Source organism: Hyperolius riggenbachi, chromosome 2, assembly GCF_040937935.1.
Source record: "Hyperolius riggenbachi isolate aHypRig1 chromosome 2, aHypRig1.pri, whole genome shotgun sequence".
In the NCBI taxonomy this organism is placed as follows: domain Eukaryota; kingdom Metazoa; phylum Chordata; class Amphibia; order Anura; family Hyperoliidae; genus Hyperolius; species Hyperolius riggenbachi.
This window is the reverse complement of record NC_090647.1, coordinates 348,303,116-348,320,817: the sequence shown is the minus strand read 5'-3', so window position 1 is coordinate 348,320,817 and position 17,702 is coordinate 348,303,116. Positions and strand designations below refer to the sequence as shown.

The window sequence follows — 17,702 nt, the reverse complement described above, 5'->3', positions numbered from 1 at the left end:
CAGCCCTTGGCATTCCACTGACGAGATCTCCCTTCAGTTGATGGCACCACTGCCAACTTAATACTGAGGGTACCTCTGGCTACCTAATGCTAAAGGGCACCTGTAGCTACCTATGACAGGCAAGGGACGTAAGGGAGAAGTGACAGCTGGGACAGCCAGCACACTTGCGATGCAGTTTGGTGGCGGTTTGTATGTTCAAGCAGGGCGAATTCTAGGGTGCTAGGACCACTGTGCCTATAGGCTCCTGTAAGGTAAATCCTCCTGTGTACACATGTTCTAGAGTAAAATGCACTACATATTATTATTATTTAGTATTTTATATAGCGCTGACATCTTCTGCAGCGCTATACAGAGTATACATATTGACTTGTCATTTAACTGTCCCTCAGAGGGGCTCACAATCTAATCCCTACCATAGTCTTATGTCTATTTCATCTGCTGTATGTGTCTTAGGCTAGGGCCAATTTAGGGGGGAAGCCAATTAACTCAATAGCTATGCTATGCTTTGTTGCAAATGATTGATTTGTAGACTGATTGAGTGCTATGTTATTTTTATAAAAAGTGTCTGTAAAGATGTGATCTTGTAAAAGGCTGTTTTTATATCTTGCCAAATTAAAAAGATTTAAAAACAAATGTTACAACTGTTGATCATAGTGCCCTGCGGTACTTATAAATACGTTTCTAATGACTCTGACATTTCTAAATTGCATAATTCCTATATGAAAATCTCAACTGAACCAGGGAGGGGATTACATTTAGCCAATTAATTAAACCTACTAGCTGTTTGTTCTTTCACTGCCAGCTATCTGATCAGCAGCTGCAAGTTTTGAAAGGTTCAGTCTCTTTCCAACCCCCTTTCGTTGGAGTTTTGCATGTTGTGGAAGAGTATAAGCATGACAGCCAGGCAAATAGAAAACATTTTCTTATTATATGTGGCTTTTAGGTCTCTTTCACAGTGCGACGTTAAAGTTGCACGTTAGAAAATGTTTTAACGTGGACTAACGCACAGCAATACTAAGTCTGTGCAACATTCACAGTGCACACGTTGCGTTTGTGTGTAACGTTTAGCATTATTAAATGAGTGCTGCATGCTGTGCGTTATACATGTTATTAACTACGTTGGACTGTTTGCACATGCGCAGTAATGACTTGGAAGCATACTTTTCATTGCCTGTATGCTCTAGTCTACTGTATGCGACGATAACAGGGCATAGAGTTGCGTTGTGACATTTTTGGGACATTAACGTTGCATCAAAATGCAACATCCCGCTGTGAAAGTAGCCTAAATAACCCTGTAGCACATTATTGCACTTTAGACATCAGCAATGCTCTTTCTACTGCCCTATTCATTTAGGCCATAAATGCCTTTTATGCATACTGGAATACAATATATAGTGACCTGTTGCCAATGCATCCCACCATAGAAAAAGTTGGTATGGTTACTAACAACAACTTAAGGCCTAGAACCCACTAGCAGTACGTTGCTAAGCCATTTCTAAGAGCTAGTGACTTGAAAAGCTCTTGCTAATGTAATGCTATGGGTGTGATCCCACTTGAGGGGGGGTCATTTTATAAAAATCACCCATAGTATACCATTAGCAAGAGCTTTTCAAATCACTAGCGCTTAGAAAAGGCTGCTAGTGGGTTTGAGCCCTTAGGTAGCTTGCACAGGTGTAAAAGAAATGAGCAAATTTGCTTACCTAATTACCCCATGAACTAAAGCCACCAGGAGTAAAACCACAAGGACTTGCTTCATCATGACCACATGCAGAGACTGAGCTGAATGTAGTAAGGACCAGCTAAGAATTTCACTTTATATCATCTGCTAGAACCAAACCCATTTTCCCAGATAGCGCTGTTTGCAATGCAGAGCAAACACATGACTGGTTTCCGTAGTTCTTAAACAATTAACAAGGTTAAAAGCAGGTGCGAGTACCTGCCACACCATTGCTAGTGACGTTGCTGTGCAGCCCACTTCTGAATACAAACTGTAATATAATTTAAAAAAAATGCACCCACATGTACACATACATACATACAGTACTTCAGTGCTGAATCTACATTACCTATGACTTTTGCCTTGCAGTCCTAATACATGATTATGTGGAAATGAGTTGTGTATAAGGCGAGTTCATACATTTGGCAGTGTCCCTTCCAATGCTGTAATTTGTCTCATTAAGGTAGCCATACACTGGTCGATTTGCCATCAGTTTCGACCAACAGATAGATCCCTCTCTGATCGAATCTGATCAGAGAGGGATCGTATGGCCACCTTTACTTCAAACAAATTGTGAATCGATTTCAGCCTGAAACCGATCACAATCTGTGGAGTTGCCGCTGCTGCCGCCGCCCCCCCCCCCCCCCTGCATACATTACCTGTTCCGCCGGCGCGACTCCCCTGGTCCCCGCTGTCTTCTTCTCCGCTCCGGGCTCCGGACCGTTCCTGCAGCTACTGAACTTTCGGTCCAGGAAAAGTTTAAAGGGACACTTAAGTCAAACAAAAAAAATGAGTTTTACTCACCTGGGGCTTCCAATAGCCCGCTGCAGCTGTCCGGTGCCCTCGCCATCTCCCTCCGATCCTCCTGGCCCCGCCGGCAGCCACTTCCTGTTTCGGTGACAGGAGCTGACAGGCTGGGGACGTGAGTGATTCTTCGCGTTCCTGGCCACAATAGCGCCATCTATGCTGCTATAGCATATATCATATACCATATAGCAGCATAGAGGGTGCTAATGTGTCTGGGAACGCGAAGAATCACTCGCGTCCCCAGCCTGTCAGCTCCTGTCACCGAAACAGGAAGTGGCTGCTGGTGGGGCCAGGAGGATCGGAGGGAGATGGCGAGGGCACCGGACAGCTGCAGCGGGCTATTGGAAGCCCCAGGTGAGTAAAACTCATTTTTTTTGTTTGACTTAAGTGTCCCTTTAAACAGTAGAGGGCGCTCTACTGTTTAAACTTCCTGCCGGGACAGGAAGTTCTGTGTAGCTGCAGCGGTCCGGAACCCAGCGCAGAAAGAAGGTAATGTATACAGGTAATGTATACCTGCTGTATTGCGTCGGTCGTCGGCCATTCGAACGCCGCTATCGACGCACCGCCGACCCACCGGCGATCGAGAAAAATCTTCTACACGGACGGATCGACGGGAATCGACGAGAACGATCGATTTTGGACGGAAATCGATCGTTCTGTCAGCGGTGTGCGCGGCGATTTCACAGCCGATTCGATCACTGTGATCGATTCGGCTGTATATCGGCGGGAAAATCGTTAGGTGTATGGGCCCCTTTAGACTGATTAATGACAGACATGCCTTTTGCCTTCTTTTCTTGTTTTTCCTAACATAAACCGTCAGATGGAAGTGTCGAAGTTTGTTGCTAATAGATGGATTGCAGGGGTGTTGCACTCTAGCCAAGAAAAAAGGGTGTGGCCATGCACCAGAATGTGGGTGTGGTCATGGGTGGAGCCAAATTTACCTGAACTTAACAGCGGTAAGTAGGCCTGCCCAGCAAAATGTTGCAAAATCTCGAAAAGAAAAAGCACAAATGTCTGGCACTGTAGCTTTAATATAAGCAGCAGGTGTACAGCAGCCGGAGACCTGCTGGTACCAGGTGTCACCAAACATAAAGGCGTTGTGAGTAAGAATAAAGCCTAAGCAGTCGCAAATGTATTCATTATAGAGGGGGTCCTTGTCACCTCTGTCAAGATACATTCTGACAGCTTTAAGGCCCTCTAAGTGCGGTATCCTGCTGTAAAGGCTTGTGACATCAACGGTAACCAACAGGTCCCCTTCGCACCACAATGTGGACTCCAGGCCCCTCTAAAACATCGAGGGTATCGCTCAGGTGAGAAGGAACTTGGGACAAGAGAAGTCTGAGGATGTGGTCCAGATACCTGGAGAGTCTCTCCGTGACCGACCCCAGGCCTGACACAATAGGTCGGCCCGGTGGGTCGGTCAGGGACTTGTGAATTTTAGGTAAGTGGTACCAAACCGGCTTGACTGGAAAATCAGGTAACAAATCCTTAGCCAACCTGGGGGTCAAAAAACCCAGTTCTACCCCTTTCCATAGGAGAGACCTCAAGGCGGATTGATATCCCACAGTGGGGTCTCCCTTTAAAGGTTTATAGGTCGAAGAATCAGTGAGCTGTTTCAGCGCCTCATTTTTATAAGCTGTAGTAGCAAGAATAACTACTGAACCCCCCTTGTCCGCCTTTCTTATGGTCAAGTCTGGACGATTCTTGAGCCATTTAAGGGCCTTCAATTCCACTGGGGTAAGATTGGGTCATGACTGGGGGTACAAAAGGGCTTTAACTTCCCTATCTACTCGCTTCTCAAAGATATCAATAGCGGATCCAGCTTGTGTGGGAAAGGGCATAGTGGATTTACAAGGTTGGAATTTCTTAGAGTAACATAGCGACACTTCAGTCGGAACTGACTCCGTTAACAGTTTATTCATGGCTGAGATTATTTCTAAGTCCTTATCATTCCAGCTTTTTGATGTGCTGAAGCCAAGGACTCCCACAGTTGGCCTTCTACCTGATTGAGTGTTACTAACTGGATTATCCCCATCTGACTTCCTCTTTTCAAAGTGGTGTCTGATATTTAACTTCCTGACTCCCTTATACAGATCCACCTTGAAACTAGAATAGTCAAATTGAGTGGATAGAGACTAGTGCCCCGCTTCACTGTCCCTCCTGTTACCCACCACATCTCTCCCATTCCTCACCTGCACTCACATCCCTCACGTTTCCCTTACCCATCCTCTCTTTTCCCTTCCCCCCTCCTCTTCCCCTCCCGACCTGGAGCCATCCATATCTACACTGATTACAGCGTAATCGGTGTTGATAGCATGCTATAACACGACCCAGCTACTGAGCTTTTTTCCTTGGTAATTTACCAGGATTTACGTGGTGCAGACGTCGGACATGGTTAGGCAACATAGCTTCTGCAGGCAATCATCGTTGTGGGGCATGCAAGGCATGCCGGCACATGAGGACAGGCAAGTCGTACAGACTGGGGCCGATTCAATTCAAGGTCCCCTTTTTTGCAACCTGCAGGACAAGCTACGTTGTCTATGCATTATGGTGCCCTTGCCAACGTTTTTACGTTGGCAAAACAACCAGGATGGCCAAGGATCGTATCTTGGAGCATGTCCGCTTGTTGCCCAAAGGTAAGGGCTGCCCGAGAGTGGTGGAGCACATGACTGCTGTCCACAACTCGGATCCCAGCCTCTTATCCTTTGCCTGTGTGGATTATTGTCATCTTCCACGTAGAGGTGGCAACAGGAAGAAACTGCTTCTTAAGCTAAAAGCAAAGTGGATTTTCAAGACTGACGCTATGGGCCCTTTAGGCCTAAACGACTATGTCGATTTGGCCTGTTTCCTTGATCCTTAACCAATCTCCATCTTCTCGGATCTTTTGTCTATCACTGTTCTTCGCCCCTTTATACATCTGGTCGCATAGGTTGTTAATATGTAATTTTGCTGAATACAGCTTTCCAATAAATTTCTATTTTTATTTTTTACACCTTGCGGCCATACTGTATGCTACCTGGGTGTTCTTCACTCTCCAGGGTATCTCTCGGGTACTTGGAGCTGTTTTCAATCCTCTCCCACTTCTGCTCTCTATGGGCCTCTATTCCTGGGACTAGTGCCCCGCTTCACTGTCCCTCCTGTTACCCACCACATCTCTCCCATTCCTCACCTGCACTCACATCCCTCACGTTTCCCTTACCCATCCTCTCTTTTCCCTCCCCCCCCTCCTCTTCCCCTCCCGACCTGGAGCCATCCATATCTACACTGATTACAGCGTAATCGGTGTTGATAGCATGCTATAACACGACCCAGCTACTGAGCTTTTTTCCTTGGTAATTTACCAGGATTTACGTGGTGCGGAGGATTTTGTGCATTTCAGCCGTTCACCCCCCTTGCCTGTATCGTGGGCCGATAGGTGTTTTACTGTGGCCTGCTTTGTTGGATGAGGGAGAACGCTGCTATGCACAACTATTTGTTTACTAAATGTGTGACATACCCGCCCCCTGCCTGCCGATTGGCTGACAGCTGTTAGCTGCCGCCTCTTACATGGCTTGGGGCGGATTAGGTTGCCATGGTTACGCGTTCCTCCTTTAAATGGGGTAAGCGTCCACTGAACGCGGTGACGTATGCACACCGCCCGTCATGACGCACACAAAGCCTCTATCTTTTGATTGGCTCCAGGCCGTTCTGAACAGGTAGGCGGGGACTTTTACGGAAGTAGGCTATTTTAAAGGCCTCTCCCGTCCAGCACTTTGTGCAAGTTAGCCTCCAAGGAAGCAAGGCTCACCCCGTTGCGAAACGGTCATAAGGCCGTGCACCCTCTGGCGCCCACAGCTGCCTCCCCACTCCAGCAGAGCTCGATAAGTACCCCACTTTACATGGACACATGCCTTTGTGTATTTGTATGTGTTTTACACCTGCTGTACACCTGCTGCTTATATTAAAGCTACAGTGCCAGACATTTATGCATTTTCTTTTCGAGATTTTGCAATATTCTGCTCATCGTGTCTTGAGCATGTAGCCAGGGCCGGTTTAAGCAACAATGGGGCCCCAGGGCAGAATAAACCGGGGGGGGGGGGGGGGGGCCCAACAGATACCCCCGAACAAAAATCGGCATTAAGGGACCTTTTTTGCAGCTGGTATAGTCAGGGTGTGAAGCCCCAATTGGTCGGAGCTCCACATTCTGGTTATCCCAGCCTGCATGGGGGACAAGGTGTTAAAAAGTTTCAGGAGGGGGGACCCCACATGATTAAAAAAAAAAAACTTCCCACACTTTAAACATAAATAAAAAATTGGGAAAATAGGAAAAAATGCCAGGGATCTTCATACAGCCATATTGCGGCTGTATAGCGATCCCTGGCCAAAGCGATGCAGCTGCGTATGGACCCCCTGGAAACCCCGTCAGGAAATGTATTGCTCTTTCTTTTGATACATTTAAAATTACACTACCGTTAGGTTTGCTACTAAAAGTGACATTTACCGCATTTAAAAGTATACTTTTTTCCTTCGAAACTTTAAAATCGATTTTCTCAAAAACGATAAGGTCTTTTTGAAAACTTGTTTTTTCCTCTTATTCCCAATGATCTCCTTAACATATCCAGAAAATTTTGAGTTTCTAGCATTTAAGGATTTGCTATTAACCATTAAAGTCGGTGGGTTTTTAAATGTGTATTTTTTTTCCTTTGAAACATTAAAATCGATTTTCTCAAGAACTATAAGGTCGATTTGAACCCCTACAGGCTCTGGGGCCCTGGGGCAACTGCCTACTTTGCCTCTATGGTAGCGCCGGCCCTGCTTCTGCTGGAACTTTACACCTATAGTTGGTCATCTCAATAGCATCCACAGTTTTACTGAGTGCCTGCCTCCTCTCTCTTAGATTGCATCCAGCAAAATGTTGGATGAAGCCCCCCTATCCATTAATAAAAAAAAAACAATGTGTGCTAGGTGCTATGGTGCCATACTGGGTAATGTGGTGCCTCTGTGGTGCATACTGGGTGCTGTAGTGCCTCTATGGGGCATGCTGGGTGCTGTGATGACATGCTGGAAGCTGTGGAGCCTCCATAGGGAGCATGCATTATTGTGTGTGTCCCGCTGTTCTTCCCCCCGACCCAACCCCTTCCCAGCAGAGTAGCACAGCGGGAGGAACTTATCTCCTTCATCCACTCTCGAGAATCAGATTCTAGGAGCTCTAACTTCTGATCCCCTTCTCTGGGAGAAGCCCCGAAGAGATGTCTGCAGAATCTGGAGAGCAAGCGACTGGAGATGTGTACTGCCACCCGCTGCCTGATTCTGCCTGGGGGACATCTGGGGCACCCTAGAATACATCCAGGGCACGTGACACTGATCTTTGGGGCTAGCAACGCCCCTGACAGATTGGTTCTTGAGTTGAAGATGAATAACAAGGGTTCCAACTCTGTGTGTCCAATTGCTTGTGGATTAGGATGAGACGTACTTGGCAGTCTATACTATACATGCCTTGCTCACAAACAAGTGCACTCTGAGCTTACTGTCAGTGTTTAGAAATTCATAACTGGTTACAAGTCTAAATAGGAAGGTTATTTTTAATAACATTTGAAAAAGGCTCCTTCAGCACTGATATATATATGGTAGACAGAGCCAACAAAGGGACTCTGTGCAGAATAAATGGAAAGGGGCCCCGTGTGAGTGGCCATGGTCATAACAAATCATGGTTGGATCCAAGCCCGAACTTACCATTAAGCACTGTAGGCTCATACCTACAAGTGGCCTATCTGGTAGAGAGCCTACAGGCCGTCCAAAGTGCCTAAACCACCCGGCGGCTAGCTCTCCCTCAGCAAAGCAGCAACTGCTCCGTCAGGAGCTGGTGAGTTTACTCAGGGGCGTAGCAATAGGGGGTGCAGAGGTAGCGACCGCATCGGGGCCCTTGGGCCAGAGGGGCCCCGAAGGGTCCACCCTCTATCACAGAATTAGCTCTCTTTTGGTCCTGTGCTGGTAATAATCACTTCAATAGATGCTTTGAATAGTAGTAATCCTTAACAAAATGTTCCTCATCCCCTTCTTGCAACTCTGACACTGTGGTTGTCCTTGGCAGGTTTTGGTGCGCCGTATCACTTGTTATGTATAAAGTTCTTGGGGGGGCCCCATGTAAAACTTGCATCAGGGCCCACAGCTCCTTAGCTACGCCACTGAGTTTACTGCCATATGTTGCTGCTTACTGCTATGCAGAGGGGGGGAGGGAGGGAAGGAGCCGCCACTGAGCCTGTATAAATAAATGGAGGTAACTATTTAATACTAGGGGCTGCCTAATAATAGGGGCATGTCTGGCTACCTATATAGGGGGCTGCCTAATAATAGGGTAGGTCTGGCTACCTATATGGGGGGCTGCTTTTTTCAGCTGAAATGATCACTGATTGATGGTGTTTGGTAAAAAACTACTGTGTACAGGTGTACCCCAATGTCATTGACCTCTCCTCAAATAACAGATTACAATTACATCAATCAAATGCCATTGCAGCTGATTTTGATTGATCAATTTTCAATCTGCAAATTTATTGATCTATCACTGAAATCTACTACCTGCCTGTGATTAGAAACTATTTATCACAATTGTCATTTATATTATGTCTGTAACGATCTGCCAGTGTGTGTGGGCACTAGCAGACAGACAATAAATAGACTTTCCCTGAAACGGTAAAGTCTTACATACAGTGGCAGTAGAAGGCAGTACAAACATATATATATAGAATGGTCAGGCAAATCGAGTCGGCAACAGATCAGATTGGTCAGGTACAAAATCGGCAGGCAATAACAAAGTGAGTAATCAGGCCGAGGTCGGCAACTGGTCAGATAGGCAGAGGTACAGAATCGGCAGGCTAAATCTAAGTGAGTAAACAGGCAGAGGTGGACAACAGATCAGATTGGCAAGGTACAAAATTGGCAGGCAGAGAGTAGTCAGAAAAACAGGCAGAAGTCAATACACAGGTAATACAATATATAATAGCTGAGCTAGTATGGAATCCCCGGGGTCCTGTCGGTTCAAGCCACACACGGAACTGACTAAGGTCTGAAGCCTTCACTGCAAAGTGTTAGCTAGAGCAGACAGAGAGCAAGTGTCAGAACAGAGCCCGGGTAAGCAGGAGAACACACCCCCTAGCCGCTTGGCCAATCAGGAACCGGAGGTGGAGTCCTGCGTGTCAGCTGACAGCTGATCAGCTGACACGCTTCCTTAGGGCATAAGAGGAGCGACGTTGCCAGCACATGTGTCTACCCTCATTTACAGTCTGAGTGTCATGCGGCCGGCTCCCCGCAGGAACGTTGCTGACACTATCCCTGCCACTGTGGGCAGCCGCACCGGAAGTCCAAGATGAGCTGCCAGTGGAGGCAGCCGCAACTGAGTTGGTAAGCACAGGATTTCTGACAATGTCTGCCTGGTTTGTATTATCTGCTTGTGGTTGGTAATATCAGCCTACATTTGATACATTATACATGTCGTTGGTTATATCTGCACATTGCTGGTATTCTCTACTTGTCTTTGGTAATATCTGCATTACCTTGTGTGGTTTCAGTGAATGGGAAAAGGAGGTGTGATGTGAAGGGGGTGGCCTGTGATAAGGGGCTGAGTTCAGGATGCCAGAGCTTATGTACCTATTGGCTCCTGAGCTCTAAACCTGGCCCTGGTTGGATCCAAAGATAACTTAGAAATACATGAACCTAGGTTATATTCTGTAAGCGCATGACTGGGCCACAAGCAATTATCACTGTTCCTTATGTGTTACAGAGAGAAATACATGAAGAAGAGCCTAGGGGATAATTATGCCCTAATTGTGGTGGAGCTGGATGAGCCCTAGAGGACATGGTGCCCCAGAGGCACAGGCCTATGTCTGCATTTGATATATATATACATATTCGATTAGATTGTGACCTCTTTTCATGGACAACTTTTGATTTGCAGCTTGGGAATGGGCTGACAGTCCAAAACAGCAGGCAGTAGCCACTGTCCATCCTTTTTTTTCACCCTTTTGCAGAGGTTATTTCTTTACTCTATATTATAAAAAAATAAAAATAAAGAGCTGTTTTTACAAAATGAGTGTTGCTGGTCTAAACTATGCTATCTTTAAATAATTCTCTGTGCATTATGCATTAATAATAGCCATTGCCACCTCTCTGCGCTATAATAAGTTCTGCTAAATGCAAATAATATTAATTACCAATGTCAATGGGAGTAGGCGCTGGGAGAAGTTATACCTATTGAGCTGCACGTTCAAAAAGGGGTAATCCCAGAACCCTCGAAAAGTTAGAAATACAATTATAAACAGAGAACATGCGCTATTTCCAAAAAAGTTAGTTTAATCTATGATTCTCTCCAGATATACATATAAAACTTCATAAAATCTCACACTAAAAGTAGTTACTATGTTAAAACAAACATTAATACTCCTCAATCAACCCCCAAACCATCATGCACTCGTCAATGATAGCACACACTAATATACGGATATAGAGGCTGGACACTACTGATTGGCAATTCTCACTTCCCGTGATAAACAAAACATGGTTTGCTAATGTCGATTTCAACAGCTATTTAAAAAAATAGATCGTAGTGTAGGATCCTACTTTAAGAAAAAAATGCCGATCGACCTTATGATTCAAAGATACTGGTATTTCCGGTTAGTGGATGGGTCCGTTCTCAATGGATTTATCCTGTGCGGCATATACTAACAGTCACGTTTTAGGTGCACCTTCTTCTGACTTAGTTTCAGGGCAAACTACATTTACTATGGTACCTCTGAACCATGGAAACTCTTCTTACGGATATTCGAGCTATACGCTCAGCCATGCACTTCAGGGCTTCTCTCTCCAGTCAGCTCACGGCGTTGCTCGGCGGCCTACGTCACTTCCTGCTGGCAAGTCCAGTGTGACGCTCGCTCTCTATCCCGGCAAGCCCAGAGCGGTCTCTTTGGGTGACGTCACCTTAAAGAAGTAGGACCTTTAATACGGAAATGGTCGCTTTAGCGCTATTGCGGCCAACCTGGCTCCTATACTTCAAAGACAGCTTATTTAGTTTCAGGAGAACCTCTACGCGTTTCAGCTAAAAATCGTTAGCCTTCATCAGGAGGAATAATTCTGCTGAGTGTGGCTCATCCATTTATACAAGTCTCTGCCCATATGCAAATGTCACTCCACCCATCTGATAATCACACTGATGTGGATGTATGCAAATCCTTCCGTGCTGTTGCGATGTCACATGCTTTATTCTGCTCTGCCTATTTGCCAATCTGAATAGTTCGAATTTATCAAATTAAACAGATCTCATATTTAATCAAAAAATGCGAATGTTTCCATCTCGCTATTAAGGCCCTTTGGCATCAGTGTGTCCAGCTGAAAAAATCCATCTAGATTCATTTTTAGACATCTTCTTGATAAAATCTCCCCCCCTGGGACTCCTCTTTATCACCTCTAAACCAAAGAAAGTAGTGCCTCTTAGTTTCCCACCATGTTTCTCTTTATAGTGGTTAGAGAGTGGATGCTTATCATTTTTCTTAAGGATATTTTTAAAACGTTCATTTATGCGTTCATGTAATGATCGCTTCGTCCTGCCCACATATCTTTTGTGGCAGGGACATTGGATGCAGTAAATGAGCCCCTTTGTGTTACATGTCATAGAATCTTTGATTTTAAAGGACACCCCCGCTGGCGTGATAACTTCAGTGACCTTCCCATGGTTACTTGTCAATCTGCAGTTTTTACAGAATCCACATCTTGTGAATCCCTGTTTCCCTTTTGGTAACATCAACGTATTTTCTTTAATGATTTGGTTGGCAGCTGTAGCTATAGAGAGGCCCACATTGGGGGCTCTCCTAAAAATTAATTTTGGATCTTCTGACAGTAACTCCCCCAGAATTTTGTCCTCCCTCAATATACTCCAGTGTTTCCGGATAATTCCAGATATCACCTTAGATTGTGAAGTGTATTGCAGAACCATGGAAAAATCACTGCCGCCGAGCTGGAGGGGTAGCTAGCAGAAAGGGGGTATTGGGCCTAGCGGCGGGGAGGGGGGTCGGACCCCCCCCCTCCCTCGCCTGGGTCCCCCGATCTGCGCTCCTTCTCCAGCGTAAAGTACCAGCCAGCCTGCATATGAGAAGAGGCAACGGGCGGGGGAATCACTCACCTTCCGCGTTCCATCGTGCGCTCCACCGACGTCACTTCCTGCAAGGCCGTCCACTTACAATACAGTGGGCGGCGTTGCCGGAAGTGACGTCAGTGGAGCACGCGATGGAACGCGGAAGGTGAGTGATTCCCCCGCCCGTTGCCTCTTCTCATATGCAGGCTGGCTGGTACTTTACGCTGGAGAAGGAGCGCAGATCGGGGGACCCAGGCGAGGGAGGGGGGGGTTCGACCCCCTTCCCCGCCGCTAGGCCCAATACCCCCTTTCTGCCTGCTACCCCTCCAGCTCGGCGGGCGGCCCCAGCGTCCATGGACGGGCGGGTGCCGCCCCCCCAGATCTGCCGCCTGAGGCAAATGTTTCACCCCGCCTCATGAGCGGGCCGGCCCTGTGCAGAAGCAAAACAGCAAGCAATCCCCCAGCACAGTTCAGCCAGTTAATGGCAGCATGAGGAAACAAACAAGATTTTAAGCAACATGACACGTTCTTACATGTGCTGTAGTTCTCCACTGGAGTCAACCAGGAGTAACTCTCTAGGCAGCTTGGATGTTCTGTGACTGATCAGTCATTGTAGGTTGGTCTCTGGCTGAGGCTGACAGATGCTGGATGCTGGGTGAGGCTGCCGGGTGAGCTGGATGTCCAGGAGCAAGGGTAGTGGCCAAGCAGGTCCAAGGTGTGTGGTGCGGGGAGGCCGGGACGCAGCACATGCGTCCTCGACCGGTTTCGCCGGACTTCCGCTTCCTCTGGAGGTATGACACTTCCTGTGTCGGCTCCTATTTATTCCCCCCAAGGTCCGGAATGGACAGAGAGGCCATGCCACGCCCGCCCCCACCAGCGGCCAATGCTGGGCAGGAGGGCGGAGCCGGCCGACGCCGCGGGCAGACGCAAATCATCCACCCGCAGCGTCAGCACAGCACCGCCCACCCGCCCGAACAACCGCCGTGCGACGGGGCGGGGCAGGCAGACACCACGCGAAGGCCGCTAAGCAACCCACACGGCGCGTCCACCAGGCCCCGCCCCCACACCCAGACACGCCGCCGGAGGGGGCGGGCGAGGACGAACACACGCCAGCCCACGTCAGACCAAGAAGGGAAACCACTTAGAGGCAGCACCAGGTAAACAAACCCCGTATCCTCCCCAAATGCAGTATATAGAACATTACCTTTTAAATTACAAACACCATAGAAACTAATCTCGATATATAGTGACAGTAAAGAGCATCCTATCGATAATCATGCAAATGCCCAGGAACTTAACATAAATCGCGGCTCATATCAACATAAGCCGCGTATCTAAATATTCCTGGTATCTAGGCAAACATCAGCCCATAATATGGCAAATATCTATACAATGATCTTACAACTCCATGTCTGGCGATGTGCGGTAAAAAAAAACCCCCACCCCCCCACGAGATCAACAGAACATGTCACAGAAACCAGATCAGCCAAAGCTCCCACAGACCCATCAGAGTGGCAAGAACGAAGCATAACTAGTATGCTCGTTCAGACCGGGGGGCCTAGTGGCCTCCAGTTCAAAAATCCATCGTGATTCCTTTTGTAATAATAGGTGATCCATGTCCCCACCTCTGATGGAGGCATGGATCCGATCAAGGCCTACAAATCGCATTGCGGTAGGACTACCCGCATGCATGGTTTTAAAATGTCTGGCTACGGGAGTGAGACTGGAAAGGCTTTTGCTTTTAATATTCGTAACATGTTCAGACATACGTGAGCATAATTCACGTTTGGTTTTACCTATGTAAAATGCCCCACAGGGGCACTGCAAGAGATATACTACCAAAGTGGTGTTGCAATTAACATAATGTGCCAATTTCCAGTCTCTACCATCCGGCAGCCTGACACTTTTTCCCACCTGTATGTACCTGCACATCGTGCAGCCACCGCAGGTGTAAGTGCCTGTCACTTTACAATGTTTGGATCCAATAGATGGATCCGAAAAGTGGCTGCTAACCACCCTATCCCTCAGTGAAGGGGCCCGTCTGAAAGAAAACAGAGGTTTGGTAGGTATATATATTGATCTGCTTCTGGATTCTTCCCCTCTATCTTTTAATTTGTCTATCCAAAGGACTCCTTCACCTCTTAGTTTGTAATAAGTGTGATAAAAAGCACCAGGCTAACGAAATAGTCTGGATAATTTTTAGTGTTTCTGTTATGAGGCTATTAGCATAGGACGATGTCACACATACAGTTAAAGGGAGAGTTCAGTGGGTACTACTGCCTCTCACAGAGTACCACCAAACTGTCTAGTACTAAATATTGAACTAAGCAAAATTGGCAGAGTACACAGCGACCCAAATGCATCTTGTCATGTTCAGGCAGTAGGTAGGACAGTAGAATGTATTTCTGCTAAGACGTCTAACAATATGATCATTATATCACCAACATCCTATTGGTGGATCAGAATGTTAAACAAAGGAGACCTCTATGAGAGGACTTTAGTGGGGATAACAACAGCAGCATCTATGATAAAAGCTAAAAATTGATACATTGACAACTTTTATTCACACAAAAGCAATGAACAGTACAAAACAATACATGAAAAGTGGACCAAGACATCTGCTATTTAAAGAGAACCTCCTTCTTTTATAATAATATCATAAGCATCGAGTTTGCTAATTGGAGGAATTCCTATATGATAATGATAGCATGTTTAACTAAATAGATATAGTCCGCTGGGGCATCAGTCCATCTTTTAGGACATTACAATAACGAGTTTGCTAATTGCTCATGGTTCAAGCCAGTAAATGGCCAATCAGAGCAATGACAGAGAATCTTGACAAAATATAATGTTATACATAGACATTGTACTCTGCAATGCTGATTGCAATCGATTCTAGTGCAGTCTTTAGTTCGCTGCATTTCTTGAAATATGATTCACTTCCTCAAAAGCAACTGAATGCATTGGACCCAGAATGTAACGCCCTCTAGAAATAACAAGAAAGCACACAGCTATAGCATACTGTAGATTCATATAAAAATGTGAGTAAAGTGTAGAATAGAATATCATGCTTAGTTGTTCTGTAGTGCACATGAATTGTCTCACTACAATTTATTCATTCATATTTTCAGTACAGTACAAAGTACAGTAGGGACTTTTCCTCTTTTAGGGACTTAAAGAAAACCTGAACTGAAAATTAAAAGTCAAAATAAGCATACGCAATTCATACTAACCTTCCATGTAGTCTACTCCTCAGTGTCTTTCTCCTGTCTCGCGTCCTGTTTGTTCACTGTGATCAAGGGAATTTTCCGTCCTCCATTTTGAAAATGCACACTACCCATAACAGCTTTCTGGTCAGCACACTGTTAAACTGTAACATCGCCCACTTGAGCCATAGGGAAACATGGACATTACCTGGTACATCAATTTTCCTCTCAGCTATAACTGACAGCAACTGATATTTTATTGACAGCAACTGATATATTTCAGATCTGACAAAATGTTGTCAGAACTGGAAGGGATCATTGTCAGAAGAAAATGGTGAGCTTCTGAGAGGAATTGATGGCAAGGTAGCTATTTAATGTTCATTTGAAGTTACCTCATGTGTTTATTTTAAATATTTTTACTCAGTACAGGTTCTCTTTAAAGGGAACCTGAAGTGAGTAAAATTATTTAAAATAAACACATGACGTAGCTGCAAATGAATATCACATACTTACCACGCTGTCAGTTCCTCTCAGAAGCTCAACATTTTCTTCTTACAGTGATCCTCTCCAGTTCTGACAATATTTTGTCAGAAATGAAATATACCAGTTGCTGTCAGTTATATATCATCTGCTGACAGTTACAACTGAATGTGCAAGGTAATGTCCATGTTTTCCTATGGCGTTGACCAGGAACCTGTTATGGGGTAATGGCCATTTGAATTTTATTTTCAGTTCAGGTTCTCTTTAAGTTTTACGCATATGAACATCAAAAGATACTGATACAGTTTGAAAAATGTGAGAGTAACAGGGTAAAACCATGCTGTAAAAATGTCTTACTTACTGGTTAATTAACATTTTAACTTCCAATGTAATTAGTGGCATGCCAGTTCTCCAGGCCAATTAATTGTAATATATGTATACAAGCCCAGCGCAAGGGTGGACCTAATCACAGTAGTAAACCACTGCTCAGCTGCGTGTTATAAAAGGGGCTCCCTCAACCCCTCCAAATCAAATAGCACAATTTTTAAATACAAATAACACGCGCTAGGGAGTCACCAAAAGACATTTATTAGTGATGATCTAAAATACACACTTCAGACGCAGGTCTGCTGCCTAAACATTCAATATGCCACTCATTCCTCACGCATTCAGAAGGGCCCTTCTAAAAATGACACAGAAAATAAAGAGAAAAAAAATGTAAAAAAGAAAAATAAGAAATATATAAAAGATATAAAATATATCGGGCAATACAGGAGATAATGAGTTATTACTCTCCTTATAGAAGCATATGTATCCTTTCAGCTGTATTTGAGTGACGCTAATGTCAGTTTCCTTATAAAAAATAGATTTCCATCCAACACTCCGCACAGGTAATATATAGTCCAGTATACAGTTCCTTGTCGGAATGTTAATACACGCGCTGCGTGTGTCAAAATACTAATGCTGGGGCAGATTGTACAAAACTCACGTATTCCCCCATGTGTGTCCTCACACCTCTTAAGGTCCGGATGATGTTCCTCCGTTCTGCTTACACAGTCCAATGGCGGTGGCGGTAGCTCCAAATTCCGGCTTCTTGCCACACATCAACCTCTCATCGGCGGGTTCGTTCAGAGCGCGTCACTTCCGCCAATAGATACAGCGGGTCGCTTACTCAGTACTTCCGCCAGGTCCGGCTTCGCTGGGCTTAGCTTACAGATGGTGACGTCACCTTAAGGTCTCTGAACTTTTGCACTTAAGCGGCAGCTGCGCGCAAGCTGCCTACCTAGTTCAGACCTTGTGCCCACAGTAGTCCAGCAATAAAGTGTTGCCCACAGACAGCAACAATAACTCTGCACCTCTACGCGTTTCAGCCACTAAAACGGTGGCCTTCCTC

General features: G+C 45.7%; 1 protein-coding gene across 2 annotated transcripts in view; it reads left to right on the top strand.

The window, feature by feature from the left end:
- Positions 1–9,743: 9,743 nt before the first annotated feature.
- PROK1 (prokineticin 1) overlaps positions 9,744–17,702 on the top strand; it is an 88,225-nt gene continuing 80,266 nt past the window's right edge. For both annotated transcript variants that reach the window (XR_011025869.1, XM_068265544.1), the window contains exon 1: positions 9,744–9,901. The gene's annotated coding sequence lies outside the window, so the exon portion shown is untranslated. The remainder of the gene's footprint in view (positions 9,902–17,702) is intronic.